Here is a 19714-nt window from a genome sequence, read left to right as displayed (position 1 = left end):
CTACCTCAGATGGTGAGTCTTCATCCATCGTCCTTTCCACTGCTGTAATACGATCTTTGACAAGCAATGCCATACCTCCCCCTCTTTTACCCCCACCTCTGACCCTACGAAAACATTTAAACCCTGGAACCTGCAACAGCCAATCCTGTCCCTGTTCTACCCATGTCTCTGTAATAGCCAAAACATCGAAGTCCCAGGTACTATCCAGTACAACCCACGCTGCAAGTTCACCTACCTTATTTCGTATACTTCTTGCATTGAAGTATACATACTTCAAGCCACTTTCCTGTTTACAGGCACCCTCCTTTGAGATTGATGCCATGTTCCTAACCTCCCTACACTCCAGGTCCTGCACCCTAAAGCTACAGTCTAGGTTCCCATGCCCCTGCAGAGTTAGTTTAAACCCCCCCCAAGAGCACTAGCAAACCTCCCACCAGTCATCCAAAGTAATCCAGAGGCCCAGATGAATCCTCTTGCAATATGAGGTCAAATTCCATCATGGGAGCTGGTGGAATCTGAATTTAATGTATAAAATTTGGAATTAAAAGCTGGTTTCAGTATTGGAGACCATGAATTGGTTGTGGTAAAAACATATTGAGTTCACAAATGCTATTTATGGAAGGAAATCTTCGACCTTATCTGACTTTGCCAGTGAGGCATGCATTGCATGAAAGAATAAAGGAAAACTAAGTCAGCAGCTTTCTGCCAAACTGGCTGCATTAACTGGAACTGCACTCTGTACAAGCACTGGGATAAAATCCAAAGGAATGGGCAAAGATGATTAGTTGATATTTATATTCAATGTAGCATGCTTTGATATTTCAGATTTTGTTTGGAATATTTATTTTGTGGTGGCTTTTAGTTTATCATTGATGCCAAGTTGATGCTATGATGTTTAGTGATGGTGGAATGGTAAGGTATGGGCCTGTTTGTGAATGGGAAATATTAACAAATTATTTTTCATGGGAAGTTGTTGTTCCTGCAAGATCAATATTTTCTGTCCATCCAGATTTTCCCTTGAGGAAGTGGAAGTGAAAAGACTTCTGAATCGAGTACCATTATATCAACAGTGCACTTAGGAAAGGAGTTCCAGGGTTTTGATCTAATGACAGTGAGCACTTCCAAATCAAGGTATTGTGTGTCTTGGGAATACATGTATTCATGCACATGTCCTCTAAGTAGTGGAGGTTGTAGATTTGAAAGGTACTTGAATTATTAGTGAGTTGCTGCAGTGTATCCTGTGCATGGTACTTTTGATGAAGGGAGTGAATATTGAAGGGGGTGCTGTTGATCAAGTTGGCTGTTTTGTCTTGGAGACTGTCAAGTTTCTTATATTTTGTATCCACAATATGGCTGTTCCAGTTCCATTTTTGATTAATGGTAAACTCCAGAATGTTAATATTTTGGTTATCAAAATTAGATGAGCTGATTAAAGGAAATCTGACCAGAAAAGGCAAATGTTAGTTGCGTATTCCTCTCTCTTCCTCCTCCTTCTCATTATTAGTTGTGTGTCCCTGTACTCATGAAAGTAAGGTTGTGTGCCTGTTTCGTGCTATAAGGCTTCTCTAGAATGGTCCTGGGAGTCAAAGAATTATTTAAGTGTCCCTGTGGATGCTGTATGGCTTTTCATTGTGACATGAAAGTTTTTGTTATATGCACACTGCCCATGTGTTTGGGTTGTGCTCTGAGATCATGAGCTATATTGTGAGATAACCCTTGTTGCCCAGTACCCATCCTTTTGTTTGGTATCCTGACTCATATACAGATGTCACAGACTGCTATAGTTTGATTCATGCCGATTGCTAGGATACTGACATTCCCAGCAAATGTCTGCAAGTTGCCCTCCAAGCCACATACCATTTTGACACAGAGCTATATTGCAGTACTTCACTGTCATTGAGTCAAAATCCTGGAATTGTTTTCCTGACAGCGTTAACGGTGGTCCTATAATCGAAGGATTACAGCAGTTCAAGAGGGTCTCACCATCACCACCTTGTCCTGTGCAATTAATGATGCACAATAAATGCTAGTTTAGAAAACAATGCCCTTATCCTAATACAATGCATTGGGTTAGGTTGCCTGTAGTTGAGGCAATGAGATCCCATTTCAACTGCAGCACATCTCAGCATTGAAATACTCTTCCATGAAAAGAAATAGACATTTATATAGCACATTTTATGTCCACCAAATGTCCCAAAGTACTTTATAATGGAAGTATTTTTGAACTGTAGTCACTGTTATAATTTAGGAAATCTCCTATTCCAAATGCAGGCTCAGATCAAGGATGTGTTGCCAATGGTTTTGAAGTTTTGTACTGAATGGCAACTTTCATCATGGGCAAACATAAAATGTTTGCTCCATCTGCTTGTCTGTGAAGGAAAGAATTATGCAGTAAATCCTAAGGGATCCGCCCACAAATTCACTTTATGTACACCTTCGTGATAGCTGAGGAGGCCCCATTCCCTCATGGATGCATCTCTATGTAACCTGATTTGCCTACAAATGTGGTCAATGTCGAAAACACTAGTTTAAATGCCAAATGAAAACACATTAAAATAGTAGATGTGTGAAAAACGTCTGTTTTCAATTTGTTCACACTTTACAACAGACTGACCTTATAAACAGTACTGAAAACTGTTGAGAGTCAGCTCAGGAAAATCTCAAAAATCTTTTTCCACTTAGCCTGCTGACATCAGACTACTGCGATACACTCTGCAGTGTTGCCAATTAACTATATTTTTGGCATTTTTTGCGCTATAGTGCAAAATCATTTGTGGCTATGGGTAGAGAAACAGGTAGGTTAGTGGGCAGGTATTCCTCAGCCTCTTCAGGGTCATTGGCAGCCTTGATTGAAGAATGCATTGCATCAACAATTGCCTTATCTGTCAACTCCAATGTGCAGTGTACAGCATTATCCTTTTCTGTATTCGTTTCCATGTTGTTTCCCTTGGATTTTCCATGCCAGTATCCTGCTGGCAAGGACATTATCTTTGGTCTCACCCTGCCCTCGTTGTTCTTCCTGGCTTGCACTTGTCTGAAACTGGTATAGTGGAAACAATTGGCAATTATTGTCTTCCATAACCATTTTCCATTCCATCTGCTCTCTGGTTAAAAAAAGCTAAAATAGTCCAGTTTTAGCTGCATAAGAAAATAGTTCTTGATGCATGTTTGTCCAAAACATGGACAAAGCTATTTTGGAGTCAATCATCTTTTCATTGCTGATGTAACTATGCCCTCATCACTTAGCATCCTTGAATTAGCCCATCCATTCATCAGTGCAAGTGAATTCCATATAGAACATAGAATATAGAACATAGTACAGGCCCTTTGGCCCACCATGTCTGTACCAACATGATGTTGTTCTAAATGAATCTCATCTGCCTGGTCCCTATCCCTCTATCCTCTGTTCATGTCTAAAGGCCTCTTAAACTTTGTTGTTATTTCTGCTTCCCTGGCAGCATATTCCAGGTCCCAACCACCCACTGTGTAAAAAACTTACCTCACACCTCATTTTAATTATTTTAGCACAGCATCATTCAGGGTCACCTCAATATATAGACAGATGAGACTTCTTAAGATTGAGGAGAAAGTGAGGTCTGCAGATGCTGGAGATCAGAGATGGAAATGTGTTGCTGGAAAAGCGCAGCAGGTCAGGCAGCATCTAGGGAACAGGAGAATCGACGTTTCGGGCATTAGCCCTTCTTCAGGAATGAGGATTGAGGTTAGGAATGCAGATACTACAGTAACATGGAAAAAGGGCTCAAACAATGGTGATGTGGAATTTTGATCCCAGTTATCATTCAGACCTATGATATTATCACTCTGTTCTTCAGAGCTGATGGTGACTTGTAATGGTCACGGTTATCATGAATTGTGATGCATGCAATATATCACAATCTGACCCAATTAACAACAACTTTATTTAATCTACATTTGTTTTAAGGCAGTGCAGTCCTTAAGTATTCCAATGTTTGTATTTTATGATAGTCCAAATATATTTTTAAAAATAATTATGTAGTGCAGTTTGTTTACTTGGGCATTGAAGGTAAAGGTGAAAAATGCATTGATCAAAGACAGACTTAGTTTTTGAGGGATTTGGAACTTTTAAAAATTCACTTGTATATCGCGTGTATCGCTACCTATCGGATATCACATAAGAGCATCTGTCATGAGAAGTAGCTTATCATTTTTCCTTGCTGGAACATTTTTGTAATGTTGATATGACAACAATAGTGGTAAACTTCAGTAGAATATCAGTTACACTAGAAACATAGTAGAAAATTGAATGCACCTCCTATAGTTCAGCTCAGTTTTCTATTTTGGACTGCCAGATGTACACTTATAGGGCTTATACACTGATGAAGGGCTTTTGCCTGAAATGTCAATTTTCCTGCCCCTCAGATGCTGCCTGACCTGCTGTGCTTTTCCAGCACCACTCTAATCTTGATTTTAATCTCCAGCATTTGCAGTACCCACTTCTACCTACATAAACAATCCAATCACAAGGTTTGGACAGCATTGTCTTTAGCAATGAATACTTACTGGTTGTCCCCGTAACCCTGTTACATAGAATTATCTAGCGTTTACAGCACAGAAACAGATCATTCTGCCTATCTGGTTTGTTAAGATGATGGCAGTGTGGGAGCATTGCATTCGAGCTCCTGAGCTCGTTCACATTCATCTGCTTTTCTTTCTTTTTTTCTTTTTTTTTACTATTACTTTTTCTTTTTATTTTTTTCCATTCATCTTCTATGTCTTTTGCTTCAGCGGGGCATCAGTGACAGATCCTGTCCAGGCATGTTCTCGGTACCTGGCAATCGAAGATTGCAAGCAAGTCCCACCTTAGCCTCTTCTGGAGGGAGCAGGAGGAAGTTGGAGGCAGCAGCTTCTGCGATGACATAGTGGCTTTGTCGAGTCCGGAACATCGTTGTTTAGAGTCAAGCCCAATGCAGGAAGAGTGAGTGGTAAGGGAGGTCCCTTTGTATCTGCGGTGGCAGCGGTGAGACCAGGTAGCCGAGGTCTCTTGAAGAGCAAGCTAAGTGAAGGAAATCAGGGGCCTCAGCATGGCTAAGCACTCAAGAAAGACTGTTGAAATTTTAACTTTATTTCTTTAGTTTTCTACTTACGCAATGATGGTCTGTAAACTTTAACTTTTAACTTTGTTTCACTCTTTTACTATGTTGTATCTAAGATTTTGTACCTCGGTTTCTTTGTACCTAAGATGGCGTCGTGTGTGGCGATATTGCACACTTTTCAATGTACTCCTGCACTTGAGTACACATGACAATAAAAAAATCTAAATCTAAATTTTATTATTCCTCCCAACATATACTTCTTTTCTTTTCTCTATCAGTACTTAATTAACTTTCCGCTAAGTGTAACTGTGCTTTGCCTCAACCATATTGTGTGGTACAATGTTCCATATTTTAACCACTGAGTAGAATTGTTGCCCTTGATTTTCTTTCTTAGATGTATCTGAATCAGCCTGGATAAAGAATGCAACAGGACTCCATAACCTTCTCTTCAGTGTGTGGTATGTTCAGCAGATCCGAAGGCCCACTGCAAAATTTGAGCAGTACTTTTTCATTTTTTAGCATTTTCATTTGTTTTTCTCTTTGGTACTTCTTTAAAGATGGTTTATTTTAGTAATGAGCCTGAATGTATAGTTAGGAGAAAGTGAGGTCTGCAGATGCTGGAGATCAGAGCTGAAAATGTGTTGCTGAAAAAGCGCAGCAGGTCAGGCAGCATCCAGGGAACAGGAGAATCGACGTTTCGGGCATAAGCCCTTATTCAGGAATTCCTGAAGAAGGGCTTATGCCCGAAACGTCGATTCTCCTGTTCCCTGGATGCTGCCTGACCTGCTGCGCTTTTCCAGCAACACATTTTCAGCTGAGTGTATAGTTAATACAGCAACACTTTGTCCTGATTTACAAATTAGAAACACACATTTCTGCTGTAAATATAATTGAAATGTTAGCTAATTTATACAGATATAGCTTACCAGTAGTTTACCATTAGACAATTTTAATACTGGAAATATTTCTGTCATGAGGGTTTCAATTCACTGTACTGAAAAGGTAAAACATTCTTACAAAGGTAAAACGGTTCTTTGATCATTATGTATTGCCAGAAAGACAAAATTTTTTTTTTGACTCAACATGCAGCAAGTGTGTCCCAATTCAAGATGTAAATGTTTGCTGAGCCAGGTTGTTCTGCTATAATGTGTGTTTCGTTAATGCAAATCGGCTATAACGTGATTGACAAATTGGGTCAATGTTTCTATAGCGCAAACTTTTAAAACTTGTATTGGTTATAACATGATTCCGGCCCCATTTGTTTAAATAGTGCTGCTATTACCTGATTTTCCTATAACTTGGGATTGCACGAGAACAGGACTACCGCATTATAGCAGAACTGACTGTAGGATTTGAAAAAAGTTCTGTCAGTAGTCTACATTCTAAAATAAATGTCTTATTAATAAGATTAACCAGTGCTTGAGTGCATCTTATTAATTAAACTAACTGGTGCCTGATTAGTTCCAGCACTATTTGTTTTTAACTTGGCTTGTGTAATTTGTCCTCAATTTTATTATGGGAGTGCAAGTATCATTCTGTTCTCCCTTAAAGCCAGTATATCCTTTCTATGGCATGATTACCAGAAGAGCCCACAGTCATAGAATCATACAGTATGGAAAAGACCCTTCAGCCCATTAAGTCTGTAATGCTAAAAATATGCTATGTTTTCCCAATTTCCTGCATGAGGGAAGTTTGGCAAGTAATAGCGAAGGCAAACAGATTAGGGGCTTCTATTTCAGATGAAGTACAATAATAGGAAAGTCTTGTTAAAACTATACAAGACACATGTTGGACCACACCTAGAACACTGCCATCCAGATGTGAACTAACTAGGCTTGTATATATGAATTATGGATTCTATCTCCTTGGATTCTAGCTGTCCACATATAAAGGCTTACTTTTTCCTTTTGTTTTTGAACTTGTTTCTGACAATCAATGTAATGATCTATGTACCTATGACTCCAGTCTCTTATGATTACTATTTATAGTTTTCATCACTTAGAAAGTACATGGTTCTAACCTTATTTTAATTTTCACCTCACATTTGTCTACACTAAAATCCAGATGCTTAAGTTTTACCCAGTTATTTACTCCACAAATACTTTATGTAATTTCAGACTTCCATCTAGTCTGCTTAAAATGTGTTTGGCAATTTTGATAGATTTCTTCCTATCGCATTATCTGTACTATTCTTAATTATGATTAATATCTGAGGAACCAACTTTAGTTCTAAAAGAACATCATCATGTCCATGCATCAAAACTTTGAAATGTGCTGGACATTTTTAACTTGTGATTCCAAAATTTGTTTTTGAATAGAAAGCTGATGCAGCCAGAAATGGCTATGGATGTAAATTAAGTGGCTCTCTGGAGAAAAAGGCCTACAGATTGTCAGACCTATGGATATGAAGGGAAATACAAACAATAGCTCTTCAAAGTGGGAAGGGATGGATCAAAACAGGCTGGACTGTGATTGCTTGTTACTATATAGATAATGATGGGCTAAAGACCTCCTGCTCAATAGCAAGCCACGCTCTGTGGATTATGTCCCAAAATCCAATATTTTATCTTTTCCCTTTGAAGAATACACAAGGACAGGAATTAAAAAGCTAGTTTTGACTTTGGGGTGGAGTATGCTAGTGGTCTTGAATATTCTTGTGAGTAAAAACAGGGGGTTCATGTATTAGCATGCTGTGAATTCACAGTCAAAGAACTTCCTCTTAGTGCCTCCTTTGTTGCAGGTAAAGACTTTCTCTCACAGAGTGTAGTAAAGCAATTAGACAAACAGTAACAGGTCAACAAAATGACTCTCTATCACACTGAATGACGGAATTCAATCAAAGTTGAAAGGAGTCATAACACCAAAACCTGAAATAATCTGCAAAACTAAGGACCATGAAACTGATTGTAACTACCAACATCAATGTTACCAGTAATCTCCACTGCAATTGTTGCAATGCTGCACCATACTCTTTTTGCGTACAATTTCAAACATAAAAGTTCATTTGAATTGGGGTAAAAAATATCCACAAATGAAAAGATCAATTTTTAAACTAACCTTATTACAAGAGGGTGGGTGAATGAAGACAATGAGCCAGTTTGTGCTTCCTCACCTGGGAATTAATGATTTGGGGTATTCTGCCTGGATTCATAACAAATTTGGGAACTTCACCTGGACTCTGGGAATAACAACATCACTATTCACATCCTGCTAATTATAGTTTTTGCCTGTTTAGCTTGATTCTTTTCTGCTGGGGTTTCTGCTGTGTTTAGTCAGAAATTGATGAAGCCCATACCGATGAATATTTAAATGTTCCCAGGTATTTCCTGATAAGTTGGGGGCTAATGACAATACAGGACTATAGACAGGTCACAAATGATTGTGGACTATATGCTGAGTAAAGAAAGGCATACAGAACAAGATATTAGTTGGAAGCTATCCATCGTTTCCACTCACTACCTTCCATGCTGAACCACCACCCTCCCTCCCTCCACCACCCCCATTGCTCAATCTTTACAACAAGTTTTTCAATCTGAACAATTTGTTTCTTTATTCTCCAGCTTCTCATGTCCTCTGGAGTCACTCATTCACACTGCTGTACAATTCACTAGAATTTGTAACCATCACTGCTTCCTGTAAACATTATCTTAAAAAGCAACTGTGATTTGGTATTGTCCAGCAATGGGTACATGAGGGTAAGGTGCTGTACTTCCTCTGTAACTGTAACAAACAGTGTATTCCTTGTAACATTCCTTGATAAAGAATTCTTACAATACACACTGAGTTCCTGTTCCTTGATAATAACATTAATAATGATAGATATAATTTAGAAATTTTGTAAGTCAAACTCAGTTGTGTTACACAATACTTGTCGAACAGTTAGCCCCAAACTCCATTGCTTTTAGCTGTGCCCACAAAGCAGTTATTTTCCTAAGTTTCTAGGAGTACAGAAGCTCCATTACCCTGGAGCCTCACTAAAGTGGTTAATACGTCTGAATTCACATTGTACAAAGGAAATGAGTAAAGAGCACAGTCTACTTAGCTACTTTCGATCATGGTAAAATTATACCATAGTAAAAATATTTAGACACTCTGATGTAGGAATGTTTTCCTGGGGTTTTATTTTACTCTGGTGGACACAGTTGTTTTTACTGGAAGTAAGACAGTTATATGAACAGGGATTTAATACAGCTTTGAAATAAATGATCGGATTTATTTAAGGGTTTAATTTCTTCCATGATATGTTGTTTATTAGGATGGTTTAAATTTGTACACTTATTTTAACAATAGCTATCCCATTTATTTTAAAATGGTCAACAATTGTGTTGAAATGATGAAAAATGAGAGTTTTCAGGTAAATTCATCAATCAAATTTTCCAGCTGACCAGAAGAGCTCGAATTTGATTTTATCAGAGCCTTGTTCATATTTAACATGGACCCACCAATTGGACAAAATCTCTTACTACTAGTCCTTTCGATACTGTCTGTGCCCAAGAAGGAATGTGACAAATATCTCTCTGGAATCAGATAAACAGGCTTGCTCATCTTCATAAAGCCTTCATATATTTGCGATTGTGATTCATGGCAATCATTGGATTTGGGTTGCAACCAACCAGTTAAATTTCTGAAGTCTGGAATAATTAGTGAAGTTTTATTAATTATTGTGTTTTCTAGATGAAGGACTGTCTTTCTTCTTGGCTTGTTTCCTTCCCACCTTGCCTCTCATGATGGACTTAAAGGGTCAGCTCAGTGACTCTACAAAAATGTAAAATAAATGTTGAAATATAATTCTGAATTCTCAATAAAATTAAAGTCCTAAAGACAATAGAAGAAACTTCCCAAAAAATCTATTTTAAATAAGTACATGAAAGAATAAATAAGTGAAAAAGACAATTGGTTTTGACATATCAAATACATAAGTTGTTTCCTAGAAACATACAAACATAGAAAATAAAAGGAGTAGGCCATTCAGCCCTTTTAGCATGCTCTGCCATTCAATATGATCATGGCTGATCATTCAACGTAGTACCCCATTCTCACTTTCTTCCCACACCCTTTAATTCCTTTAGCCCCAAGAACTGTAACTACCTCTTTTTTGAAAACATTTGATGTTTTGACTTCTACCATTTTCTGTGGTGGAAAAGCCCACAGGTTTACCACTCTAGGTGAAGAAATTTCTCCTCATCTCAGTCCAAAATGGCTTACCCAGCATCCTTGACTATGAACCCAGATTCTGGACTTCATGGTCATCAAGTACATCCTTCCTGCATTTACCCTGTCTAGTCCTGTTAGAATTTTATAGGTTTTGATGAGATCCACTCACATTCTTCTAAAATGTACAATTGGAGCAAGACTTTCCTGTTTTCTAATCAGGTTGCTATGAGGGACAACATGCCATTTGCTTTGTTCACCTCACACCACCTAAATGTCCTCGGTTTAAATGTTGTGAGGAGGTGACAGAATACTCTGTTCCTCCTCCAAAATAAACTGCCAAATTGCAGGATGAGTCTGTCAATTTGTTTATTGGATATTTGGGCTTCTTTATCTGTTACATTGAGTACTGTCCCTGAGCTGGCTTAAAGAGTATCCTGAACAGATCATAGTAATCCAGAATCTGGCCAAACTATGCAGGTAGCCAAGTTCATTACATATGAACCTTGAAGGTAAACATTGCTAGCATATCTGACTGTGGAAAATATCAGCATGAAGCCTGATCATTTGCTTTGGACCTGCACATGAATATCTCAAGAGGTGATTGTTTTGTTGTGAACTGGATCAACATTGGCTGATCTTGCCTGCCCTAACTCAAAGTTTCCAAGACCAACTGCAGTACAGTTACATTTCCTTTGTTAAATTGAGTTAACTCAGTGGAGACTGGATATAAATCTGAAACCAGGCAATTATATTCAAATGTCAATATGATCTAACTTAATAATTTACAACATTTCCAATTATTATATTTTCATATGAATAATCTTTAGTAAAGGAGATTAGTTTTCCCATCCTTTCCTTCAATCTGAACTACAGTTAATATTCTCAGGTGTGCTTTGAAAATGTGATAATCCAATTGACTATTTTACTACACCAATGTATTTGCATTGTTGCCTTTGGAATGGTGCAATTGTATGCTATGTAATAAATTTTATGACTATGAGTTACAAATGTTTGCTTTTGTTTGCAGAAATTGTCTTTACTTGTCTTTTCATCGACCCCAGGTATTTGCTTTCAGGCAGTCTCAGTGTTTTATTAGCCACAGGTATGGAAAAACTAGATGGAACTTTTGGAGAACACAAGGACATAAATGATTAGTTGATCTGTATTTACATGGGGAAATTATAAGCCAAAAATGAGATTTTAGCTAAAGCTTTCGGCCTCTGCTTTCTAAGATACTTGGAGGAATGCATTATTTAGTGCAAAGTGATTCATAGGAGTTTGAGCTTCTAACACCAAATTAAAATGTATTAAAAATAAATCAGGAGATGCAGACATTAGTTCTGACACTGTTGAGGTACTAGCTTATGCAGTGTCCACCTTCCCCAGAACTAGTCCCAACAGCCTTCCTGCACTATCCAGTGATCACTACTTTTAAGGTCTTGTTTGCTCATTTTCTTCCCCGCTTCCTAAAAGTCTGCCTGTAGAATCACATCCCTCTTCTTATGGTTACCATCAACATGGACTAGGACCTCACGCAGAGGGAAAATTCAATAATACTCAGCGATCAATGGACTGGTTATACTGAACTACTATGTTGAAGTATTACAAGTTGCTTTGGACTAGTGTGTCTCATCAACCATTTTGTTTCTTCTGGGCTGGCTATTCATCCTCAGCCCCTCCACCCATCAAAGGTCACAGTAGCTATTCAGTGATGTCCTTGATGCTGGTACAAGGAAGGTGAATTCATCTTGCATTTGATAGGGTCCCCAGATAAAAGTTATGGATGAGCCAATAATTTTGTCAATTCTCAGATGGGAGGTGAAGGTCTGCTGCAGCCAATTAATGGCTATTATTTGGTTTGAGGTAAGCCTTCTGGTCTTTTCTGGAAGGAAGTTCCGTTTCCTTCTTTATTCTATGAGTGAGTTACTGGCATTCCCAGCATTTATCGCCCATCTCTAATTGCACTTGAACTGTTGGCTTGCCAAGCCATTTCAGACAGTAGTTAAGAGGCAAGCACGTTGCAGTGGACCTGGAGTCACATGTAGACCATACTAGGCAAGGAAGGCTGATTTGCTTTCTTAAAGAGCATGGGGAACCAGGTGGGTTTCAATAACAATTGAAGGCAGTTTCATGGCACCTTTGCTAAGATTAGCTTTCACTTTCAGAACTTATTAGCTAAGTTTAAATTCTGCCCACTGCTGTGATGGAATTTGAACCCACAACCCCAGCATGTGCACCTCCGGTTAACGAGTTCCCCTGAGAGTTCAGGTTCCTCTAGCTGGTGACACGTCAGATATATATGGTTTCTAAGGACATAAGAAGCCTCTTGAAGTGCACGACAGAACAGGTTACGTGTTCCAATCAATAGAAATTTCCCACTTGTTAGTATTGGCAATATTACCACTATTTATCAATGCAGTAAACAAAAAATTTAAATACATTATCAGATTATTAATTTAATAATAGTAAGAATGTAATTCTTAACTTAGTTTAACACATCTTTCCAGCTTAAAGAGTAAATAAAGAAATGCAGTATTGCTTATAAATCAATAAACCACCTACAACCTTTAATGGCATTCCTTGATGTTTCGACTTCGGCTCCTGACTCATTGTGTGATTCTGCTCTAATGTATGACTTTTCTACCACTACCCCACACCGCTCCCCCCCCCACCATAGGGCCTGGGCCTGACTTTACCCACTATCACTTCTCTCTCTTATATGTTGTGTTGCATCTTGCATATTGTATAGTTCTGCTGTAAGTCCTGGCTTTATCTCCTGCCAATTCTCTTGCTTTCATAGATATTAACACACGAAATGAAGCCATTTGGTTTTTGTGAATCTTCAGGCAAACAAGATTGCATATCTGAGTCAAAACGTGTGGCACTGGAAAGGCACAGCAGGTCAGGCAGCATCCGAGGAGCAGGAGAGTTGAAGTTTCAGGCATAAGCCCTTCATTAGGATGTGAGAATTCGGGACAAGCTTGTTCCTCTAAATGGCAAGAGCAGTAAGTTCTGGGAAGCCTGAATGACAAAGACTATTAGATTCCCTACAGTGTGGAAATAGGCCCTTCGGCCCAACAAGTCCAACCGACCCTCCGAAGAGTAACTCACCCCCATCTGACTAATGCACCTAGCACTATGGACAATTTAGCATAGCCAATTCATCTGACCTGCACATCTTTGGATTATGGAAGGAAACCGGAGCACCCGGAGGAAACCCATGCAAACATGGGGAGAATGTGCAAACTCCACACAGACAGTTGCCCAAGGCTGGAATCGAACCTGGGACCCTGGTGCTGTGAGGCAGCAGTGCTAATCACTTAGCTACTATGCTGCCCTATCAAGAGTTTGATAATGAAAAAGAAGGAAGCTTAAGCCATAGAATCATAGAGTCATAGAGATGTGCAGCATGGAAACAGACCCTTTGGTCCAACCCGTCCATGCTGACCAGATATCCCAACCCAATCTAGTCTCACTTGCCAGCACCCGGTCCATATCCCTCCAAACCTTTCCTATTCATTTACCCATCCAAATGCCTCTTAAATGTTGCAATTGTACCAGCCTCCACCACTTCCTCTGGCAGCTCATTCCATACACATACCACCTTCTGTGTGAAAACGTTCCCTGTAGGTCTATTTTATATCTTTCCTCTCTCACCCTAAATCTATGCCCTCTAGTTCTGGACTCCCCGACCCCAGGGAAAAGACTTCGCCTATCTACCCTAATCATGCCCCTCATAATCTTGTAAACCTGCATAAGGTCACCCCTCAGCCTCCGACGCTCCAGGGAAAACAGTCCCAGCCTGTTCAGCCTCTCCCAATAGCTCAAATCCTCCAACCCTGGCAACATCCTTGTAAATCTTTTCTGAACATTTATCTGAATTAAACTCCATCTGCCACTTCTCAGCCATTGGCCCATATGGTCAAGATCGTGTTGTAATCTGAGGTAACCCTCTTCGCTCTCCACTACACCTCCAAGTTTGGTGTCATCTGCAAACTTATTAACTGTACCTCATATGCTCGCACCCAAATCATTTATGTAAATGACAAAACGTAGTTGACCCAGCACCGATCCTTCTGGCACTCTGCTGGCCACAGGCCTCCAGTCTGAAAAACAACCCTCCACCACCACCCTCTGTCTTCTACCTTTGAGCCAGTTCTGTATCCAAGTGGCTAGTTCTCTCTTTATTCCATGAGATCTAACCTTGCTAACCAGACTCGCATGGTGAACCTTATCGAACGCCTTACTGAAGTCCATATAGATCACATCTACCACTCTGCCCTCATCAATCCTCTTCCTCAAAAAACTCAATCAAGTTTGTGAGACATGATTTCCCATGCACAAAGCCATGTTGACTCTCCATAATCAGTCCTTGCCTTTCCAAATACATGTACATCCTGTCCCTCAGGATTCCCTCCGACAACATTCCCACCACTGATGTCAGACTCACTGGTCTATAGTTCCCTGACTTGTCCTTACCACCCTTCTTAAACAGTGGCACCACGTTTGCCAACCTCCAGTCTTCTGGCACTTCACGTGTGACTATTAATGATACAAATATCTTAGCAAGAGGCCCAGCAATCACTTCTCTAGCTTCCCACAGAGTTCTAGGGTACACCTGATCAGGTCCTGGGGATTTATCCACCTTTACCCGTTTCAAGACATCTAGCACTTCCTCCTCTGTAATCTGGACATTCTGCAAGATGTCACCATCTACTTCCCTACAGTCTATATCTTCCATATCCTTTTCCATAGTAAATCCCCATTTTCTGCCAAGTATATTGCATTCAAGAGAACAGAAAGAATAGGAGTTTACTTAAGAAAGGAAATTAGGAGAGCAAGGAGAGAGCATGAAACATCTTTGGCTGATAGGATCAAGGAAAACCCAAAACATTTTATAAATATATGAAGAGTAAGAGAATTACCAAGAAACAATTAGAGACCAAAGGGTCAATCTGTGTGTGGAGCCAGTAGACATGGTGAGGTCATAAGTAAATACTTTTCAGCTGTATTCATAAGGAGAAAGACATTGTAGCTGCCCAATTGAGGTTCTAGAACAGGTAAAGTTGAATAAAGAGAAGGTATTAGATGACTTAGCAGGCATACAGGTGCAGAAGGGTGTGATTATACTGGGGAGGGTGCAGATGAGATTCACCAAGATGTTGCCTGGACTTAAAGAGTTATAAGGAGAGACTGAATAGGCTTGGTTTGAGTCTTTGGAACAGAGGAGGCTAAGTGGTCTCTGATTGAGGTGTACAAAATAATGAGAGGCATAGACAGAGTAGATCATGAGAATCTCTTCCCCATGACAGACATGTCTAAGACCAGAGGGCAAATGTCTAAAGTGAGGAATAAGTAGCTTAGAAGAGATTTGAGGAAAAACATTTTCATCCAGAGGGTCATAGACTCAGACAGCTGTACAGCATGGAAACAGACCCTTCGGATCAACTAGTCCATGCTGACCATGTTCCCAAACTAAAGTAGTCTCACTAACCTACATTTGGCCCATATCACTCCAAACCTTTCCTATATGTGTGTACTTATCCAAATTTGTTTTAAATGTTGTAATTGTGCCTCCAGCAGTTCATTTCACACACGAACCACCCTCTGTGTAAAAGGGTTTCTCCACATGTCTTGTTTAAAACGTTTTCCTCTCACTTTAAAAATACGTCCCCTTGTTTTGAACTCCCCACTCTAGGGAAAAGACCCTTGCTATTCACCTTAGCTATGCCCTTCATGATTTTATAAACCTCTATAAACCTCGCCCCTCAACCTCCTATGCTTCAGTGGAAAAAAAACCCAGCCTATCCAGCCTATATTTATATCTCAAACCCTCCATTCCTGACAACATCCTGATACATCTTTTCTGAACCCTCTTCAATTTAATAATAACCTTCCCATATCTGGGCAACCAGAACTGCACACAGTACTCCAGAAGAGGCTTCACCAATGTCTTGTACAACCTCAACATGATGTCCCAACTCCTATACTCAAACGTCTGAGCAATAAAAGCAAGTGTGCTAAATACCCTCTTAATAGTATGACTACCTGTGATGTAAATTTTAAAGAATTATGTACCTGAACCCCTAGATCTCTCAGTTCTACAAGATTACCCACAGTCCTATAATTAATTGGATAAGTCCTGCCCTTGTTTGTTTTATCAAAATACAAATTAAACTCCAGCTGCCACTCCTCAGTCCATTGACCCAGTTGATCAAGATCCCTTTGTAATCTGAGATAACCTTCTTCACTATCCAGTATGCCATAAACTTTGGAGTCATCCACAAAAAACTTATAATTCCACTGGTTGAACATCATTGGTCATAGGCCTCCAGTCTGAAAAACATCCCTGCATGACCACCCTCCATCTCCTACTGTCAAGCCAATTTTGTATTCAATTGGAAAGCTCACCCTATATCCCATGTGATCTAACTTTACTGATTAGTCTACCATGCAGAAGCTACTCAAATGCTTTACTGAAGTCCATATAAACAATGAGGAGAAAGTGAGGTCTGCAGATGCTGGAGATCAGAGCTGGAAATGTGTTGCTGGAAAAGCGCAGCAGGTCAGACAGCATCCAGGGAACAGGAGAATCGACGTTTCGGGCATAAGCCCTTCTTCAGGAATTCCCTATACCCTAAATTAATCTAGTCCCATTTGCCAGAACTTGGCTCATATCCCTCTAAACCTTTCCTATTCATATACCCATCCAGATTTATTTTAAATGTTGTAATTGTACCAAACTCCACCACTTCCTCTCGCATCTCATTCCATACAGACACCACCGTTTGTGTGAAAAAGTTGCTCCTTAGGCCCCTCTGAAATCTTCCCCTTCTCCCAGTAAACCTACGCCATCTAGCTCTGGACTCCCCCACCCAGGGAAAAGACCTTGTCTATTTACCCTTGTCCACACCTCTCATGATATTAATAAACCTCCATGGTGAACAGGCTTTAAAATAAATCATATCCCACATTTATTAAGTGAACTTAAAATTGCACCAGATTCCATGATTTGAACCAAAACCCCTACAGCATGAGTATGGGCTTTTAAATAATTAGTCCAGCAGCATTACCATTACACCTTCACTTCTACCAAATGGTAATGTACCAAACACTTGCAATCATCTGTAAACATCCCCATTCCTGATCTTACAGAAGGGTGTAGTACACTGAGGCAACTAAAAACGGTGGGACATAAGACTGAGGAATCTTATACTGCTGTCCTGGGGCTGAAGTGACTGGCCTTCAACAACTACAACTATCTTCTGCTGCCATAGGAATGAATCGAAGTGCAGAATTTTCCATTGATTTCCACTGAGGGTCAATGAGTATCCCTGCCGTTGACCCAGTTTGAAACTAACCAGTCCCAGAGGTGTGTCATAATCTGTCCTAACAGGTTAGTTCAAAGAACAAGTCTCCCATCAAGAAGCGCTTCCTGCTTTTACTTCCTTTAACGAATTGGAACAAGTTAGTCAGAAAAGTAAAGCTTTACTTCGAATATATTTTGTCTCGATATAAGTTACCCATCCCCAACTAACCCACAAAAACGTGAAGTTTTTCACAGTCCGCAATATAGGGTTAAGAAAAGGTGAGAGCTAAATGGGCTGGGAAAGTATTATCCAACAGTAGTCACTACCCTCCACTTGGTTCAAGGTGATACCGAATGACCATGCTGAGATTGTAATATAGATGGCATTGACAGCATCTTTGCGGTCAGCAATGTTGCTCTAGAATGGGGTAGACAGGACCCAGATGGTTATTTCAGACGTTGCTGCAGCTTCTCCCACCCGTACACCACAGGAACAAGGAGAACAATCTCCCGGTCACAGGAAAGGACAAAGTCAGAGAAACACCAGACCCACCAATCTATCTCTCTCGTTATTTTTTTTTTAAACTAGAAATAAACAACTGACCTGGGCTCGGCCTTGATAGCTCGGTCCTTGGCCCAGGCCGGTTCCTCTTATCCCGTCCTCTCTCCAGGCGTCCGCATACCGACCGCAGCCCCACCCAGCCGTGATAGACAGCTCTGTCAGCCAACAGCCTAAATCACCTCCGCCCTTCCACTTTTGATCGACAGCACTATCCACCAATAGGTAATATTGTATCTGCCCCCACATCGGTGATGGATGGCCCTATTAGCCAATCAGTGGCTTGGTCGCCGCCCTTCAAGCTTTGATCGACAGCAATGTCCACCAATGGGAAACATTGTACCTACCTTTACAGCGGTGATGGATGGCCCGAGCAGCCAATACTCAGCGTGGTCTACCCCCTTTCAGCTTTGATCGACATCTCTATAAGCCAAGGGACAACAGCACCTCTGCCCTTTTAGGTGATGAGAGTTGAAAAATGTGGTGCTGGCAAAACACAGCAGGCCAGGCAGCATCCGAGGAGCAGGAGAATCAAGAGACGCTATTAGGGGTGGGGAGGGAAATATATCCCTGGTGGTGGGGTCTGTGTGGAGGTGGCGGAAATGATGGAGGATGATACAATGTATCCGGAGGTTGGAGCCTCATTCCTGAAGAAGGGCTTATGCCCGAAACGTCGATTCTCCTGCTCCTCGGATGCTGCCTGGCCTGCTGTGTTTTGCCAGCACCACATTTTTCAACTCTGGTCTCCAGCATCTGCAGTCCTCACTTTCCCCTTTTAACGGTGATGGATGGCCCTAACAGCCAATACTTATTGCAGTCTCTGGCCACACAACTTCGATCTACAGCTCTGTAAACCACGCGCAGCCCCCCCCCCCCCAACAAACCACCCTCCCGTCTTGGCACCCTCCCCTGCCACTACAGGAATTGCAAAACCTGTGCCCAGACATCCTCCCTCACCTCCATCCAAGGCCCCAAAGGAGCCTTCCACATCCATCAAAGTTTTACCTACACATCCACCAATGTCATTTATTGTATCTGTTGCTCCCGATGTGGTCTCCTCTACATTGGGGAGACTGGACGCCTCTTGGCAGAGGTCAGGGAGGAGGGTGGAGTGGATAGGTGGAAAAGAAGATAGGCAGGTAGGACAAGTCATAGGGACAGTGCTGAGCTGGAAGTTGGAACTGCGGTGAGGTGGGGGAAGGGGAAATGAGGAAATTGTTGAAGTCCACATTGATGCCCTGGGGTTGAAGTGTTCCGAGGCGGAAAATGAGGCGTTCTTCCTCCAGGCGTTGGGTGGTGAGGGAGCAGCGGTGAAGGAGGCCCAGGACCTGCATGTCCTCAGCAGAGTGGGAGGGGGATTTGAAAGGTTGGGCCACAGGGCAGTATGGTTGATTGGTGTGGGTGTCCCGGAGATGTTCCCTAAAGCACTCTGCTCGGAGGCGTCCAGTCTCACCAATGTAGAGGAGACCGCATCGGGAGCAACGGATACAATAAATGATATTGGTGGAAGTGGAGGTAAAACTTTGATAGATGTGGAAGGCTCCTTTAGGGCCTTGGATGGAGGTGAGGGAGGAGGTGTGGGCGCAGGTTTTGCAATTCCTGTAGTGGCCGGGGAAG

The 19714-nt window shown here is 40.9% G+C and overlaps 1 protein-coding gene across 2 annotated transcripts in view; it reads right to left on the bottom strand.

Moving 5' to 3' along the window:
- The window catches only part of LOC122555366 (transmembrane protein 50B), a 205593-nt gene extending 187336 nt beyond the window's left edge, over positions 1–18257 (bottom strand). The window contains exon 1 of one of the 2 annotated variants that reach the window (XM_043701300.1): positions 18143–18257. The gene's annotated coding sequence lies outside the window, so the exon portion shown is untranslated. The remainder of the gene's footprint in view (positions 1–18142) is intronic. The other variant, XM_043701301.1, reaches the window with a different exon arrangement.
- Between the last annotated feature and the right edge of the window lie 1457 nt (positions 18258–19714).

This window comes from Chiloscyllium plagiosum, chromosome 12 (assembly GCF_004010195.1).
Source record: "Chiloscyllium plagiosum isolate BGI_BamShark_2017 chromosome 12, ASM401019v2, whole genome shotgun sequence".
In the NCBI taxonomy this organism is placed as follows: Eukaryota; Metazoa; Chordata; class Chondrichthyes; order Orectolobiformes; family Hemiscylliidae; genus Chiloscyllium; species Chiloscyllium plagiosum.
The sequence above is the reverse complement of the archived record's forward strand: the minus strand, read 5'-3'. Positions and strand labels throughout refer to the sequence as shown.